Here is an 18,681-nt window from a genome sequence, read left to right as displayed (position 1 = left end):
AATTTAAGACACATATCCTTCGTAAAATATGCTAATTTCGATGAATTTGTAGTTTGTCAACAGACTATAAATTCAGCTGTTTGCTTGATATTTAATGAATACAATGAATCGGAAGACAGCATTGAAAGATACTCTTTCAGATACAATCGCTGCGTTACTGCTTGTCTTAGTGAAAGATCACAGCCCTGGTTAGAAAGAAGACGAAGAAAACTTCATCCTCCCCTGTATTTCAGTACTTACATTTGAAGGCGATGATGATTAACCTGCTAATCCTGCAATCCAAACTCAACACTATGAACACATGCTGTTAGGTAAACGTAAAAATTCCTGTTGCCTGCCTGCATCGCCTATTGACAGACGGGTTGGCAATATATCATATATCATTCCAATGGGGAAGTAGAACGCAAGCATCTTCCCCCCTCCCTTCAGCAAGCGCATGTCTCTCTCTTTCCAACTCTTTTTCCTAACTGCGCAGTCTCTTGCCTCTCTTACACTCATGGAAAACCCAGTACCGCAATTATTCTAATGTAACACCCAATTCTCACTTTTGTATGTACAGTTCTGTTTTGTGGGCCAAAAATTATCTCGAAATTAAGTGTTTGCATATTTGGAACTGTATATGGAATCATGACGATGTTTTTAAAACACACGATTTCAAATGGCTTCCAGTAGTTAAGTGCATTTATTGAAAAACAAGAAAGAAAGAGGAAGACATGTAAAGAAGTATGACTTACACCGTGTAAACTAAGATAACGGAAAAAGCAAGAGTATCTAGACGGGACCGACACTCTACTGGGCGAAAATAATTTCCAGGAATTCAAGATAAGTCCATTTCTTGCTTTCAATTGCTACGTGTTGAAACCATCTCTGATATTCTTATCGTACCATTTTCATTTTGGACAAAGTAGGTATGATTAGAAGTCTCTCGGTGAAAACCCTCTGTCGTACTGATCATCCATTACGGGAGAGACAACAAGATTTTTAAGAAAGTCGTCGTGGCAGCCATCTTGAATTACAACTGATATCGTTTCATTTAGGAACAATAAGGTATAACAAGACGTCTACTGGCGAAAACCCCCACATAGATACACCCATCCATTTTAAAGGAATAGAGATAAAACTGCTTTGAAGACACGAAGGGTATATTGAGAGTTAACAGTTTTTATTACGGACCAACTAGACACCATATGAACTCTTCTGAAGAAAAAAAAAAGATGACGTTCCGTTTAAGAGGATTAGCGAAAATAAGATGGCCACATACTAAATGTCAGATTCGCACCATTTTAATTTAGGATCAACACCACCTTATATGAAGTCTTTTAATGACATCCCATGCTAATTGGACCATTTATTTATTATTACTAGTAATAAGATTTTCAAGCTTGTCACTGTTGCAGCAATATTAGACATCAGATCGGCACCATTTTTCATTTAAGGACCAACTAGACATAATAAGTATTTTGGCGAAACCACAACCTTAGTATGATCTTCTGTTCAGCTGGAGTTGTGATAAGGCGATTTTCAAGATCGCAGATGAGGCAGCCATAATAGCTGCCAGCTCGGCACGATTTTCATTCGGAACCAACTAGACTACGAAGTATTTTAGCGAAAACCCCATGATAGCGCTCGCGAGATTTCAGTATAGCCTATATGGGGGCCATATTGGATGTGCAAACGGTAGATCATGGAACGAATGTGTTTATGTGTAAATTTTAACGGCAATCATGAAAGTAGTTTAGTAAGATAATAGATAACAACGTCGTGTTAACGGACAGACGGACGACGTACAAAAAGACCATATTATAAGCTCTTCTACTCAATAACAAAATAAATTCGCAATGATTTAATCCGTATTGGCATGCTACCCAGATCTTGTTTTAGACCTTATTCTACCTGCCGAAATTTTTTTTCTGTGGAAATGTTCTCACAAGAGCCGCAGTTTATTGTGGAAAAGCCTACATATCGCTCACTTAGTTAGGGTTTCCCGATTCTACGAGTTCATATTTGAAAACTTTAAATATGTTCATGGTACAAAAATGCAGTGCCTCGTGGAGCTTTTAGTGGGATAGTATTGAAATCATACGCACATAAGGATTCAAGACTCTGTACCAGACATTGACATAAAAGCTAAAACGTAACCAGGTCTGGAGGTCATGAATTTTTTATATTCAACCTGTGCCTGAGATCTTTAAGGTAGATTGGTTTGGAGCAGAACGTAGTCTCAGATTCTTGCGTAGTTTTATTACTTGATGGCTACGGACCGCGGATGAGTGCGTCGATGGACAAAGGTAATAAATACATATCTTCCTTACATTTTTATTTTATTTTTACAGACATTCATCGCGGAGCGGAAGAATGCTTGCACCCTCTCCCACGTTTTGTTTTCTATTAAACAAAAGAATAGCAATAAAATGTCGTAATATAATATACATGTTTGTCTAGTTGCAACAGATATGTTAGCTCCATTATAGACTTGGTTTTAACTTCCACTAAATAACAATAAGATAATGCACATGGAATCAATACTAAAAACAAATATTTTTGGAACAATACGACAGCCGGGCCTGCGATAAGACAGACACTTGGACCAATTTCTCGGCTCTAAATAACCAGCATTGTTGATTAATGAAGAAGGCTTCCATCTGTAGTTCGGTACAAGTTTTGCGCTGGTCTTAATATATACCAACTAGGCCCACTTTTTGATGCTTCGCGCGCGCGGAGATGTAAATATAATCCACTGCTGTGATTTCTCAAGGTTTGCTTGACACCTGTTGTTTCAGATCGAAAAAGAACACCTAGCTAAAACAAATATTGCTAATAAGTTGAACGAAAAGTATGCTTATTTCCCGTCAAGAGTAGGCCTACATCTTAATTTTATAGTCAGCCACACAGGTTAATGAGAACTAACAAGTATTGTGTTGCTTGTCTTCTCTTTCATTTTGATCGTCATGGCACACAGTTTCTATATTTGCTGGGGGAGAGGATCGCAGAAGGGCCCAGACTCGTGACAGATGTCTTTAGCTGCCGTTCGGACTATGGCGATTATTTAACAAACAAGGACTGAGCGATAAGTTGCGAATGCATCGAACTAATTTTCTTTCACAACTTTTCGGTCAATCATAGTCAACCAGATCGTTGAGGTAGCCGAGGCGGCTGAAGTAGATTGTGATTTCTTTTGGCCAAGAAATTTCTGGTGAATAAAATACAGACATTGGAAGAAGAAAAAAACAGTACTGCAGCGACATAGATTTGAGGAATGGCGGAAGTGGTATGAATTGTAAAATCATTGTCTTATCACGAAAATGTACTCAATTTGTCCAGTTCAGCTTGTTTAGTATTAACGCAGTTACTAATTACAATAGCAGTACGGACTGGCGGGCATCTTGAAAACGAGACTGACTTCTTTGTGTGCCGAACGATTCGATCACTTTCAAATTTCCGAAAATTGTATTTCCATTGGCTAAATATAAGGTCACCAAAACATGACCTCTAAGCGGTCACCGCCAGATCTTCATATCGTGTCGTCATTTTAATTTACGATTGTTTTGCCTGGAAATACAGTTGTAACTGATAATCCTTATTTTCGTGCCGTAATTACATGTTTTAAATGCAAATAGGCGTTCCCTATCTAAGCTTCGATGGGTTTTTGCTTTCCTTCCTCCCTCCTCCTTTTCTTCCCTTCTTCCTTCCTAAGGAATGGTGGGCTTGTAACAACAAAAAAACAATAACAGCAGAGGCAGCAACTACAAAATCAGTATCAATAATAATAATAATAATAATAATAATAATGATAGTAATAATAATAAACTAACAATGCCTACAACAATGATAAAAAAAATTTCCCCTGAACGGACTGATGCTCCATCTAATGGGCGAAAGGAATTCAAGATAAGACCACTTCTTCCTATCAACTATTGAATGTTGAAACCATCTCTCATATACATCTCTGATAACAAGATTGTTTTTAAATTAGCTGCTGTTCTTTGAACATATTGGATGTTAGATTGGCACCATTTTCATTTAGTCCTTTAGTCGAAACCTCGTATCATAGCGATCATGTGTGTGTGTATGTGGGGGTGGGGGTGGGGTGGGCATGACAACGAGCCATATTGGATGTACAATTGACTTCATTTTCATTCAAGACCAATAAGACATTATAGAAAGTCTGTTGGTGAAAACCACATGGGGATCCACTTGGGAGTAGAGATAACGCTATTTCCAAGACAGCCACCCTGGTATCCATATTGATTAATAGTCATTTTCATTTGGGATCAAGTAGACAACATAAGACTTCTTCTTATGAAAATCTAATGTCAAAATGACTTTCCCTTTAAGTTGCTAAAGCAAGCAAGAATAAATAAATAATTTTCTAATTTATTATCATTATTATTGTTTTATTATCAAAACTACATATTAAATAGGTAGTATTTTAACTAACGTCATAATGATTATATCCTCTCTTTTACACTTGTCGTCATTGATGTTCTTTCAATGTTAATTCTACCTCTTACTATAGTTTTGTCCCACCCAGCCATCCCAAGGTCGTGTTTACTGCCCCCCCCCCCCTTCTGATTTGATAAGCGAAAAGCTTAAAGGATATAGTTTTAAAATGCACTGAAAGTAGTAATTATTTACACCAGTTTGTTACTCCTTTCCTGACTGTAACTAGGGGCTCCAAATTGGGCATTTTCGCGTTTTAAACTAAACAACAGTTTCTTTACTGACATGGCCGCCATATCTGCGTCGGCGAATGGTGTAGTTCATCGTCTTCCGTAAGCTCCGAGTTATTCCGTACATTTCCAAAACTAGCGGAGTTACATCCCACTTAACCCATGCGCATAAGAGTAATGGGTTGTTTTCACAGACGTCACGATTGTGTTTTCCCTTTTATTATGTTCAGACATTTCTAATAGTGGATGCAGACGACACAGATTGTAACTTCTGTGTATGTGTAATCCAAGAAAGATGACACCTTTAAAGAAATCAACTTTTCCAGGAACTGGAAAAGGACAGTGATCAGGCTAGTTGTTTGTACTGAAAATTCCCTTTAGTTTGAAATGCAAACAAGATGACAGTGTTCGTAACCGAATTAGGTCTGAAATTATAAATTAATAAATGAAACGACTAAGTTTTGTACATTTGTTTCACAATATGGATATTTTTCTTTTATAAAATCGCAAGCGGTGTACAAACTGTCAGTGGGTCAGATGAAAGCTATAAATGCATAGAGGCGTCGAACCTCCAAAAAAGCGTACACGATCTCGTTTCTATACCACGTTCGTACATATCCTTTGAAACTTAAACGAAATTCTCAGAATTGTAAACAAGCTCTAAAGAGTAAACAAATGTAAGCCAGTCATAAGATTGTTTTAGAGTACAATGAAAATACCTTAAATAAAAAAAAATAAAATTTGATTTTGCTTTTAAAAATGAAGAATCGAATAACTGTATTCAATAACATTTGCAGAAAATATAGGAGCCTGACAAATGTCAACGAGAAATGCATCCTTTCAAAACTGTCTAGATTTTGAAATGCTTTTATTTTTAAAAAAAACTTTTGTTTTCAGTTATCACTTTTGTCAATGAAAATACCCAATGCTACTTTAGAAATTCTGCCAGTGGAAACACAACAGAATAGAACAGAACTAAACTGAACAGACCATAATGTTTGCTTCAAGATGCAATTACAAAAAGTGATATCTGACGAAATAAGTTTGATAGTATTAATAAACCAGGTGTCATGACCACTACAAAAGAGAAAATTGTGCATGACAATCGTAGTTGCAAATGGTAAAATTTGCATTTCCAATGAAAAAGTCACATCAGCTAGTGAAGAAAGTCAACGGACAGTATCAGTCTCTAAAATCTTCTCGTGCCTCCATGCATAACGGCTCTCAAGACTTCCCGTATTTCATATGTTATACATATATTGTCAACAGTTATTTAGGCCACCGGTTTATTCCGGTCAAGTGAAGGATATTTAAACACCGTAATATGTTTAGTTTTGACACGACTGATTTATTTACAACCATTCTGTTGCTAATTTAATTTTATACGTAAAACATGTCAAAATATATGATAAGAAATGAAACACCTGAAATATTAAAAACATAATGTGCTTGCTTTGCCCCCATGCGATCCTGTGTACGGTCCATATTTATGACTCGCAATTGCTAATAAATCTCCATTTAAGGGTCATGATTTTTTTTGAGTTCTCAGCTTCTGAACCGTCCAGATTAAAATGGTTACTTTCATCGAGCTTGTATTACAATGTAGCCAAATAGAGCTTTCAAAGTTGAGACACTATTTAATAGTCTACGGTATTTCTAAACAGAGCTTTCAAAGTTATGAGACACTGTTTAATAGTCTACGGTCTTTCTAAACAGAGCTTTCAAAGGTATGAGACAACTATTTAATAAGTCTACTGTCTTTCGAAACAGAGCTTTCAGAAGTGTGAGAAAACTATTTAATAGTCCACAGTTTTTTCTAAACAGAGCGTTCAAAAGTATGAGACAACTATTTAATAGTCTACGGTCTATCTAATTCGAGCAATATTTCGGAAAAAATAAACTGCAAAGAAAGTAAAAAGCGAAAAAAAGAAAGAAAATTGACAGATGCTAAAATGCATTATCCTAAAATCAGGTAATATGAAGTGACCAAATTGTTAGGTATTGTGCTTGTCCGCTAGATTTGATTAATGCAGTATCACTGAATTTTGATTTGTGAGTGGTCCACGCTTAAGAATGTTGGTATCTTTCTATGGCGTAACCGTTTTAGTCGATGTTTCCACCAAACATTTCCTCTATAAAGAAGTCCAATAATAATAACAATAACTTTGTCCCAGTTCTTGTTGAAAGAAAACGCAACAGAGTTAATGTTTCAGTGGACGTATATCTGTATGCGTAATATTCACCATACCATTGACCATCCACGCACCGGCTATAAACTGCAGTTGTCCAAATTTACGTAAAACTATCTAGTGGCGTAATACAGTGGCAAGCGGAGAAATAAATGGACTGCTAATATGGTGGCATTCCGTTTGAGCCTTTCCATGATCACAACTTTCATACCAACAAGCAAGGGACTCAGATTAAATTTGTCATATCCATTCTGCTGTGAATGGGCAAGAGCTCTGGAGCCGATACCACGATAATTTTGCGTCTAAAGCGGAGCGGGTGGGTGGGTCAGGTCGCTAATCTCACGATGATCTGGCGCCTAAAGTAAGGAGGGGATGAGATAGATAATGCCATGATGATATGGCGTCTAAAGCAAGGAAGGAATTAGATAGTTAATACCACCAAAATCCAGCGTCTAAAGCGATATGGGAATGGGGTATACTCGCAGTATCAGTCTCTTTATGGCTTGGAAGAAGGCTTAAACTTCGGTCTAATAAGCTACTAGAAATTTCAGGAAGACAAATACAATAAATATATACAGGGCCGTACAGAGCGATCACGGGCCATGGGGTAAGAAACACCAGGGCCTATCTTTGTTCTTATTCAAGCACAATTTTCGTTCATAAAATTAAAAAGTGTTGTTCGGCCCGGGCCCCCTTACATCCCCGGTTGCCCACCCCCTCTCTTTGACGGCCCTGAAAAAATACATAAAGTGCACAGATCCCGTGTAGCACCTGCGGCCACGTAAACGTATACATAAGTTGGTTCTGCTAAGCGTAAACCATTGATGGCTGAGCGGATAACACTGTTGGGCGGGACATATTACTTATAAAGTCTGCGACCGCGGGTTCGATCTCAAACAGCGGACATTTTTTGGGCCTACTTTAAAAATCGAGCTATAAGCTAAACAAAATATCAAGTATTACTTCGCATAGACCTGTGTTACCGCTAGTTAAAACCATGCATCCATTATTCTGGTGCGTCAGATACTATTTTCCATCCTACACCATGCATCTAACACATTCTCAAGCGTTGGTCGATACATTCTATATTTTAGAACTGTTACGTTCGATGAACGTATAAAATATAGAATAATGGACCCAAGTCCGTTGCAGATGTCGAATACAAAAATGCACTATATTGATTGCAGTGACAGGTCTATGAAACAGCACTGCAGATCGAAGTAAATGATCCAATGCAATAATAGGCCGAAATGCAAGCTTTGCTAAATTCAATTATAAGTTAAGAGTAATCCATATTGGGATTGTTCAAAATAGAACGCAAAATGAGTTGGTCAGATTGAATATCTTGGTTTTACTTTACAGCACGGGCCTAATCTATACTGTTATTATTAGGGTCTTTTTTAAAATGTAAAGCAAATTGAGTCAGTCAGATAGAGTATCGCGGTTTTAATTTTGAAACAAGTTCTAATTCATGCTATAATTTTAGGGAATTTTTAAAATATAAAGGAAACTGAATGCGACCAATAGAGGCTGTGGTTTCAGTTTGAAACACACTTAATCTATACAGGTGTTTTTGAACTTCCGTGGTGAAAAGAGTCAGATATATCCAGGGCCGGTTGTAGGCTGATTGGAACGATTTCGCCCATTCGGGCCCCGAGCTTACAGGGGCCCCGCGCATTAGTAACTTTAAAGAATATATTTATAGAGAGAACGTAATTTGAAAGCGACGGAAGACAATGTTAAGTTCAATATCATATAAAACCTGTTTAAATGTTTATTTGCAAATGCCGTGCTCACAGGGGGCCCCGCCAAAATGATCGAAATTGGGCCCCGCGTTGCTAAGGCCGTTCCTGGATATATCACATTGTACATCCGGTATAAATATGTAACGCAGAGAAAATCAGGAACACGAAGGTAGACTACAAAGGTGAACATGCAAATGTGGAAGATTGAAATTTTGCGTTCCGTGTCTTATAATCTGAGCATTTTTACAGGTTACCTGCAAAATATTCTTCGGTGGATATTGTTTTTATTTATAAAAAAAATAAAAAAAATAAATAAAAAAAATATTAAAAAATATAGAAAAAAGCATAATTCAAGCTGAATGTGGCAACTTGATACTCTTTATACATTATATTGTCATTTTTAAAAGAATTATTAATTCATTTTAACATATTAATATTTATCACCTTGAATCTCTCCCTAGTATTTGCACTGACTGATTAAATAAATAAATAAATAAATGTATTTAATCTCCGTCCACTTTGTCCTCTTTCACGTTTTTATGCAATCGGAGACGTCGAAGTAGTTTTCTCATGTGCAATCAAACACCGAGATGAAGCTGCAGGGAAGTCGGAGTGTAATATTTCGTATACGAGTGGTTTCATTTTCATTTGTTAGTTTCTTCAAAGTTTAGCTTCTTTAACTAAACATTTCCTTAACTTCCACTTTTATAGATATAATATCACGCAATACTTTTGTACACGTCCCATTGATAGACTGAAACAATCTGGATATTTTACAATAAGCTAAACAAAGACAGTCCAACACGATGATTAAAGCTACTTTATTAACTTTGAAATTTTACGAGTCTCTGTCGCATGGGAAAATATTGCTATTTTATTGCAATAAAACAGCAGTAAGCGCTTCGTATAAACCAGTAGAGTTAAATATACAATTTACCATTGAACGAACAACCTCGTTGATTAAAACTAAATTCAGTATAATGCCTAATATAAAAAGACAGGTCATTCGTTTGTATTTTCGGACTTGGAAGTTGACCGTTTGATCTGGGTCAAGGCTTCTTCCATTAAACCTTATTGACCTAGGCATCCGTGTTCCACAGGCATATTTCTACTACGTCTGTTAGCAGCATTTGTATTTGTAAATTCCTGCATGTTATTATTTCAACTTAGGTGTGATCTACTTGCTGTGAGATTTTATTTCTATAGCAATAAAACAGTAGAATACTTTTATCTACGTTTGTATGCATTTTCGCCAATTAGAATGGTATCTCATTATCATTGTTTGTATATATTTTCATTATAAAGTTTAGGCAATAAATTGTACAAAAAGTTGGTGGCGGTGGCGGTGGTCGTCGTCGTGTAGGTCATGGTGGTAATAACTTTGTGGAACTTAAACAGGATGCCAGTAAGTTCCGTTGGTCTGCAGGTTCTTCTACCACCAAATATACTGGCCGGCATGTAGAGCCTATCATGTGCTGAAAAATGGCGTTAAACCCAAGAAAAGGTAAAAACAAACCAAAACAACAATGTAGTCTGTTGCGTAAAATTCCGTATTTAGCGCGTTGTCCTTTGTGTGGTGCGTTGTCCTTTGTGTGGTGCGTTGTCCATCAACATTTGCATTTATCGCGACTTCTGGACGTCAGGCTGACCTCTATTTCAAAATTGGAATGCTTCTTAAATTAGCATGAGGGGTTTAAAGTTTGATTTTCATTATATATATATATATATATATATATATATATATATATATATATATATATATATATATATATATATATATATATATATATATATATATATATATATATATATACTACGTGATCTAACAATTATGAAGTAAATATTTATCCATGTATTTTTATTACCGGTTTTGAAAGGGGAGGGGGACGCATACTCATAAGAAAGTATAAACAAAAAAAATTCCTGAATTAAGAACATTTTGAGGTTCGTTTACTCTCTTCCTTGATCAATGGTATGTGAACCAAACTTACATACCTTTGCAAAATTCACGATAGAAGAAGCACTAAACAGTTTTTGGCCAAGGCTGGGGTCGCGGATGTACCCCCTCATGTTTGAAGTAACCCTATATCAAAATAAAAATTCATAACCAGGCTAATCCTTTTATCAGTATCCCCCTTTAGAGTTACACAAATACATTTCTCTGCAACGTGTGAAAATCCACAACCAGTCTAATCTTTCAATGAACTGAGTTAGAGATGCACGGATATATTCCGCGATGTATGAAAATTCATAACCAGGCTAATCCTGATATCATTTTTTTCCCCTTTAGAGTTATACCGACGTATTCCGCGATGTTTAAAATCCATAAACAAGGTAACTCTTTTTTTTATGGTTATCCTCTTTAGAGTCACACCGATCCGTCTCCCCACGACGAGTGAGAATTTATAAAACTAGCAATATAAAAAAAAAAATTTAAAAAAAACACTACAAACATTCGTGATTTTCAAGCCCATAAGAAATCTATACTGAACTTACAGGAGATATTCGAGATACAAGACAGTGACAACTGCTTCCCAGAGATAATATTAATTAACAGGAAAGTGGACCCTGAATGGATAATTTTCCTCCATATCAATCCCTATCCCAATTCCAAAAATTCATAAAAAAAGATCTATTAAAGATGGCCAACTGCGCATGCGCATTGTAGGCTAACACTCGACTAGTATAAATGTCTACGAACTTCAATCTTTCCTTTGTAAATCCAACATTTAATACGTTATTCTTTATACCACTGTAATTTATGATAAAGAAAATTGCAGAGAAACTATTGATGTCTCTGCAATAAAAAAATGAACCCAATGACCAATCGTACGAAATTGTTTATTGCTACCTAAAGGTAAATTCGAATGTTTGTGAAATCCTTTCGCTCCTAACCACGTTATAATATGCTTGATTATTAAAAATACGGTAACTATATTTTCTTACTGCGCACAAAAATGGGATACCTAAGGACGCATCTAAAATACCATTTAGGAGCGAATTTCACAACATTTGGATTACTCACGCAGAGGAAACTTCACATCACCACGAAAGTCTGTGAGAAAAACAAATACAGCAAATCACCAAAAACATTACGAAAGTAGCCTACAGAATTAAACAGTTTACTATAAAATTAAGATTAATAACAATTGAATAAACTGGTAAACATATAATTTTGACCTAAAATAGTGATATCAAGCTTTTGCACTTAATGACCTCTGACTATGGTGACCTTGATATATGTTTCCCTTGGTAACACTGTTAAATGTATCGTTGAAACCCGAATAATGAGTGGTGCAAGTTTAAAATTTTATTTCCTTCTATTATCGTTACTCGAGTTCCAATGGTAAATAAATGTAGTCAGCATACTGTCACTCTTCTGTACCCATGCACGAGATAGAAGGAAAAATGGGGGGGGGGGACTCTTACTCTGGGAAAATTGTATTTCAGGGTAAATGTAATATCAGTTAATTTCTAGTATGAAATTAAGTTGAAAAGGAGTAAGTCTGAACCGCGTGTAAATGCTCATTAAGCTCGCACTAAACAGTTTTTGCTGAGGTTGGGATCAAGTATGTACCCTCTCGAATCTTTGGGACTATCAAAAGTTAAACTCAGTAAACATCAACATGTATGCCTTTGAAACACAGAAGAGAATGGAGAGACAGATTAAATTAAAGATTTGTACCGAACAGCTAATTGATCTATGACTACCTCCTTTAACAACAACCCGCTCGCCGCAACGTGTGAAAACCTCTTAAACTCGTAAAAGCATAAACATGCTTTAACAAATTTTTGATTTATGAGACAGCGATAGTTGTGTCCTAGATATCATTTTAATAAAGATTCGTGTTGACCATGATCTATTCCACTCCTTAAAATCACTCATTTACAAAATCTCCATATATGTTTACAAACAGAGCTATTAGAAATTGGGCAGCCGCTGATACGCATTTAGACTAAAACATAATCCTGAAATCCGGTTAGTACAATGTTGCTTTCGTATTAGAATCGTCTCATAGTACATACACCATTAACACGTGCTTTCTTGACCGCTTTGTAATTTACCAATAAAGAAACATAGAGATAAAACATGGATGTCTCTTTCATCCCACATGTACACCATGACCAGTCATACGAAACATCTACTATAGAAACTGAACTTCGTTCTGCCACTTTCCCACAAATTTTGGAAGCGTTCCCAACTGCTTTTTGATATAATCCCCTTCGTACTTCATGAAAAATTACATTCAGTATAAATGCATTTCGTAACCGATTGAAGAACTACAAAGACGATACACATACTAGGAAAATAAGAACATTTTGGGAGATATTAGACAACCGATACAGCTACTGTAAAATAATTGGATTACTAGGCAAAATGTTCGCGTTAAAATATTGCTTTTTCGACTTCAATTGCGTATATCTTTGTGAAATTTGAACGTATGTGTATATTTTGTCTTTGGTAATTGACCTACATTGAAAGGCCCTGCATTTGACCAGCCTTGTTTATCTAGATGCACATAATATAAGATATAGAACGTCAACATCAACCTGCTCCACGAGTCTGAGTTCTATACCGCCGTTTCACGATTGTCTATGTGTTCCCGCTTGTCGAATGTATGGACGGCTATCAGTGTCAGATTAATCATTAAGCACACGAAGCACATGCTTAGGGCACCAGAAAACATTCAAATTAATTGTTGATGATAAAATTTAATGAATTATATATGACAATTTCGATCTATCTGTGCGAGTATTTTGATTTTGAGTGATGGCAAATTCCCACCATTTTTGCTTTTAATTTTCTTTTTGTTTTGAGTTTCACATTTTGAGGGGGGGGGGGAGCACCATAATATTTTCAGTGCTCAGGGCCCTGGAAGGCCATAATCGGGTATTGGTGGTTTTATAAATTGTCTTGAGTTTAGTTTGCAACACACTCTGTGAATGATATATACCAATTTAATTTAATTGTCCCCAGCGAAAATGTTGCTGAACTGTCATCTTAAATTCTTAATTTTGATATATGCAATTAATGCTATACAGGCATCTGCACACAATGGTCCAAATTTGAGTCCAGGGAAATAATCCGCTTGCGCAACAAGAAAATGAATAGCTCATGGTGCTATGATTTTTTTAATTAAAAAAAGCAACAAAATAAAAAATAAAAAAAACCCACTGAAATAATGCACTAAAAGTTGGAGTCAAGCGTGAAAATCAGGTCACTGCAACTTCAGTTGATAAATAGTCACCGAGTAACAAACATACCCAGCAACCACATTTATCTATTCTCAGCTGGCAATAGTTCGGAAGGTCAAGTATTGCAGAAGATATAGCTTATATTCACATGTGCCTGTATTACTGCGAGGACAGTTTGCTATTCTTGCCTTTGGAGAGCTGTATTGCTGATTATTGTGAAGTTTTGTTCAACTCTTAATACCAGTGACGCAGGCTGTATTGTGCAAATATATCCATTAGAAGACATACAAGAGTAATAGAATTGCAGAATGATTGAGTTCCCATGTAAAACAAAATCGAATTTGCACAAACTAACTTTAAGAGATCAAAGGTTACTGATAGATTCGCTAGATAAAGAAAGACAGAGATAAATATGAACTCTCGAAGGGTGATTAAAACGAATTGATTTTCTACAGAGCATATACCCGGCTTGTAATTTGGTAGGTAGGTAGGTAGGTAGGCATGCATCTCTACACGTGTGTATTGTTTTTCGGCATCAATGCACAAAAGTGGTTGCAGTGCCAATAAATGGTCATGCTCGAAAAATGACAAATTTAACTGCACAAAATACTTTATGAAGATAAAACGCCCCAAGTAAATGTGTACTAGAGCAATAGAATGTAAATTTAAAACGTACAAATAGTCGAAGTTTGTAAAATGTATATAAAATTACAGATAAAGGTAACAAGTATAATATAATTAAAACACGATTAAACGCTGTTGCATAAACGGCATTCCCTTAAAAAGTTCAAGATTTTCTCGGGTGTTACGTCCTCGTACAGTTTCTTCGAGCAGTTTACGTCAAAATACTTCTGTATCGCGGGAACGTCAAGTCGTCAAAATATGTCATGTGAGCGAAAGTGACAAGATGGTGGTTTTTCTTTTTCCTAAAGATTTTTTCAAAGTAATAAACAAGATTTAAAATCAAATATAAAAGCCAGCCCATTACAACAACAACACAAAACACTTCCAAATTCAAATTATAATCAGACGAAAGTATAAGGAGAAATATGATATATTTAGTTTAGTCTAAAGTGAATCGATTTTTCTTCCTTCACGTAATATGTAATTTCATTTTCACTGAAATACCATTCCAGACATAGCAAGAAAATCAGACAAAACTCCTAACGTTGAAATTAAGCAACAAACGGCTTGGGTGCAAAACTGCGTCTATTTTATTTCCTCATTAATTTATTAAATGTACGTTGCATAATATAGCGTTGAAAAGGATATCCCGTCCTTACATTAGGGAATTTAATGAAAAATCTATACAAGTTTTAGTCTGTTCGTTGTGTACTGTTAGTGGATGATATATTGCGTTGAACATCAGTGTTGAACATTGATGCTATTAGAAACGATTGTGACAGCTGAATAATATTTGGGTTGATGGTCCTAACCACACATATGGACGAAACTGACAAATATTCAGAGAAAGAACAAGATTACTCTCAATTGTTATGGAGAGGGTGTGATTTAGATTTGAACGATTTTCAGTCATATCGCTACAACATCTGCAGTGTGGCAGTTTATAGTGATATTTAGCACTGGAACAACATGCCGCAGACATGTAGCATCATGTCCCACCCAGTCACATTATCCGGACACCAGGCCGACCAGTTCTCACACTAACCTCTATATGAGAGGCAGCTGCTAGTACCATTTTATATAAGTCTTAGGTATGACTCGGCTGGGGTTCGAATCCGTGACCCCCCGCATCTGAGGCGGACGCTCTAACCACTTAGGCCACCGGAGTGGCCCCTAAATTGTTCTATGTTTTTACAAATATTATCCTCTGTCAAGCAAAATCTTCTATAAGTGAATGTTTACAGGGGATATCAATGTCTACATGTAGCGTGCATTCAGCAAATTAAGAAGAAACACACAAAGTATTTTATTTTTAAAACTGGACATATCTTTTCTCAAGGTAGATGCTTATGTAATCTATAATCTTGGTTTAAGCGGCGATAAAAGTATATATGTTGGTGAAAGGATCACGGGAAAGGATGACCAGATATCGGTACATTTCATATTTCATGTCCTAGTTTAAAAAAAAAGGGATAAAAGGAAAGGATGGTTATATATCGGTATATTTAGTGCCGTCATGTCGTAGTTAATAATGAATAAATATGCTTCCACATTCGTAGTGGTCGCATTTTGCCGCTCTCGGGGTTTAAAAAAAGTCATGCAATTCGAATATTAAGCATTCACCAAAATAATTAGAACAAAGATAAAACTCAACAACAAAAAATACTGCGAAACAAGACACATTGTTTGAACATGTATTTATGTATGCCCCAGCTCTTTCGTTTCACGTCCACCCAAATTTACAGCGGATGTGACTTAATTATAGTTTTCAATGAGAAAACTGAACACTAAAAGAAAATATTCACAAATTTGTTTGTAGATAATCAACAAGAAAGAAACGAAAACCAGGACTTACCTCTCATAAGCTTGAATCAATATCCCACGACTAATCACTCCCTAACGATCGATCACTACAAACAAAATCAGACTTTTCTGGGTAAATCCATTCTTCACAGTCACGTTAAGTTATAACATGTGCATTATTATCACTGGTTTGTGTTGAAGTCTTGCGTCAAGGCACGGTTCAGTATATTTATTGCGTGACACGAATTGAATCAAGACTAATGCAAGAAGCGTCGATGTGCAATTTGTCTCTATACAAAAATATGTGTACCTACCATTCGACACTGCCCTTAGATCGCTGCACCGCATGTATGGCGCATCTCAATTGGAATACAATCCTACTCGAACAGGTGTATATTTCATGTACCTGGGTATTTTTTTTCTTTTGTAACATATCACTTGTATTAACTGCTTTTAAACGCACCACACACCTGTATTTAGTCAATCATGGTTATTCCAATGGTAAGAGTTTTGTTCCCACCGCTGCTATAGTGTGTATACCCTCAAATCAACCCGGACAATTACGCCTGTCATATCTGTGACCAAAAAATAATTTTTCACGGGGGCGCTTATGGAAGGGTTCTTAATGTCACACGCTTATAAATAACCCCACTTAAACACCGACTGGCAATTTTATGTTTCTACTTAGGAAATCTCTTAAGAAAACAGCAGTACTAGAATCGGTTATAGCGTGTTAGGTAAACACAAAATTATTACAGCCTAATTTTATTGATGGCGGACTTACGAAGGTGTTGCTTTTTTTCATCTGGTCTTTACCTTTGTATGAAATATCGTATAGTTTCGTACCTAAGCTTGACTAGGTTTTGAAACAATAAATGGCTTAACGTTTGCCAAGGAAACGAGGAGTTGTCGACTTTCGATATTTATCTAACATTGTGTGATTGAACATTTTAGGACCTATTAACCATTTGGAAAGTTTGCGATTTGTGCAGTTATTAATTTATATAGGATATATTTTAATGTGAACATTTATTCGGTTACTTCAACATATACTTCAACAACAACAAAAAAATCATTTGTTGTCAGATTCAACCTCGCTTGACCTGTAAACATGAATAAATCTGTCAAACTCGAGTCCTTAATGCGCGTAATTCCTGAATGACTTACTACACCGAAAACTTCAACAATTCAAAACATAATGGGTCTTCTTATCGGGGTAAATCATCATTGCCAAGATCAGGCGAACTAACCAGGTAAATATGATTGACAGGTGACAAGAGAGGCTCGCACGGGGTAACATTTTATATGTATACAATTAGACGCGAATTCCAAAAGTGCAGGCCTAATTTGCTGATTCTTTTTTCACACGTTTCTTTTAAACATCTCTAAGACAATATCGTCAATGTGGTTTTTCTTATCCGGTTATTACAACGGTCGTTCTAATGTCACTTGCCATTCTGAAAGTTATGCCGCGTTTTCATAATGTGTTTTAATTAAGCAAACGCCATTTAGCAACCGGATACTTGTACAAATAATTGAAAAAATAAGATACTTGATAATAAGGTGCCCATTGGGCCATCTATTTTGGCGACTCTTGACAAAAAGGTCACAACCACCACCACCACCACCAATAATAATAATAATAATAATAATAATAATAATAATTTTCCTGATGATACACAACGTCAATTTATCCGCTCGTGACTTGATAGTGGAACGCACCAGAAATTTCTTTACCAAAAGTATTTGAAGCTCTTTATTGTATAGCTACTTAATGATCTCCTTCTCTCTCTCTCTCTCTCTCTTTTCTCTCTCTCCCTCTCCCTCTCTCGTGTGTAATTCTTCAACGTGACGATACTGTTTCCTATTACGTATCGGAATTTTCCGTGTTGCTAGAGCCTCGAATAGCCTATTACTGATGACAGAAGCTAGATGATGCTCGTTCGTGCACCATGACATGGCCTTTATAACACGAAGAAAAGCCTATAATTTCCCAATGTTTTTTGGTCCAATTTATATGCCTTTTTAAATAGTTATATATCTACAGTTAAAAAGAAAAAGTTCACATACATGTAAAGCGAAATCTAACTTTCGGGGAGACATGAAACATCGAGACTTGACTTTTCTTTTACAAACCAAAGTAACCAAGATGCCTTGAGTTCAGTCGCTTTAGGGTCTCTTTTTAGTACGATTCTCTTCACAAAATTTAGTAACTAATACAAATATTTAAATGCATTCTTTACTATGCACCGGCTAGTGAAGGTTGATTTCCGGCCCTAATTGGGCAAGCCAATATAATAGGCCACAAACTACAACTTTCTCTTTTATCATCGACTTAGCAGTGACGTGAGATTACTGCACGTTTAGCCGAGAGGTGAAAAGATTCGCCGACGCATCGATAAGCTCGACATGTTCTTTATACACAAATTGGTGCAAAAGTTGGAGAATGGATAT

The 18,681-nt window shown here is 36.2% G+C and overlaps 1 protein-coding gene across 4 annotated transcripts in view; it reads right to left on the bottom strand.

Moving 5' to 3' along the window:
- The window catches only part of LOC149790152 (frizzled-5-like), a 176,346-nt gene that overhangs the window by 99,775 nt on the left and 57,890 nt on the right, over window positions 1–18,681 (bottom strand). Inside the window, exon 1 of one of the 4 annotated variants that reach the window (XM_089972140.1) lies at window positions 16,542–16,754. The exons of 1 other annotated variant lie outside the window; for it this stretch is intronic. The gene's annotated coding sequence lies outside the window, so the exon portion shown is untranslated. Of the gene's footprint in view, window positions 1–240; window positions 462–16,279; window positions 16,493–16,541; window positions 16,755–18,681 lie in introns of those variants that run through there. 2 more of the 4 variants (XM_089972138.1, XM_089972137.1) reach the window with 2 other exon arrangements.

The sequence above is a fragment of the Sinohyriopsis cumingii genome, chromosome 10 (assembly GCF_028554795.1).
Source record: "Sinohyriopsis cumingii isolate HCF-2022 chromosome 10, ASM2855479v2, whole genome shotgun sequence".
Classification (NCBI taxonomy): Eukaryota; Metazoa; Mollusca; class Bivalvia; order Unionida; family Unionidae; genus Sinohyriopsis; species Sinohyriopsis cumingii.
This window is presented reverse-complemented; position numbering and strand designations above follow the sequence as displayed.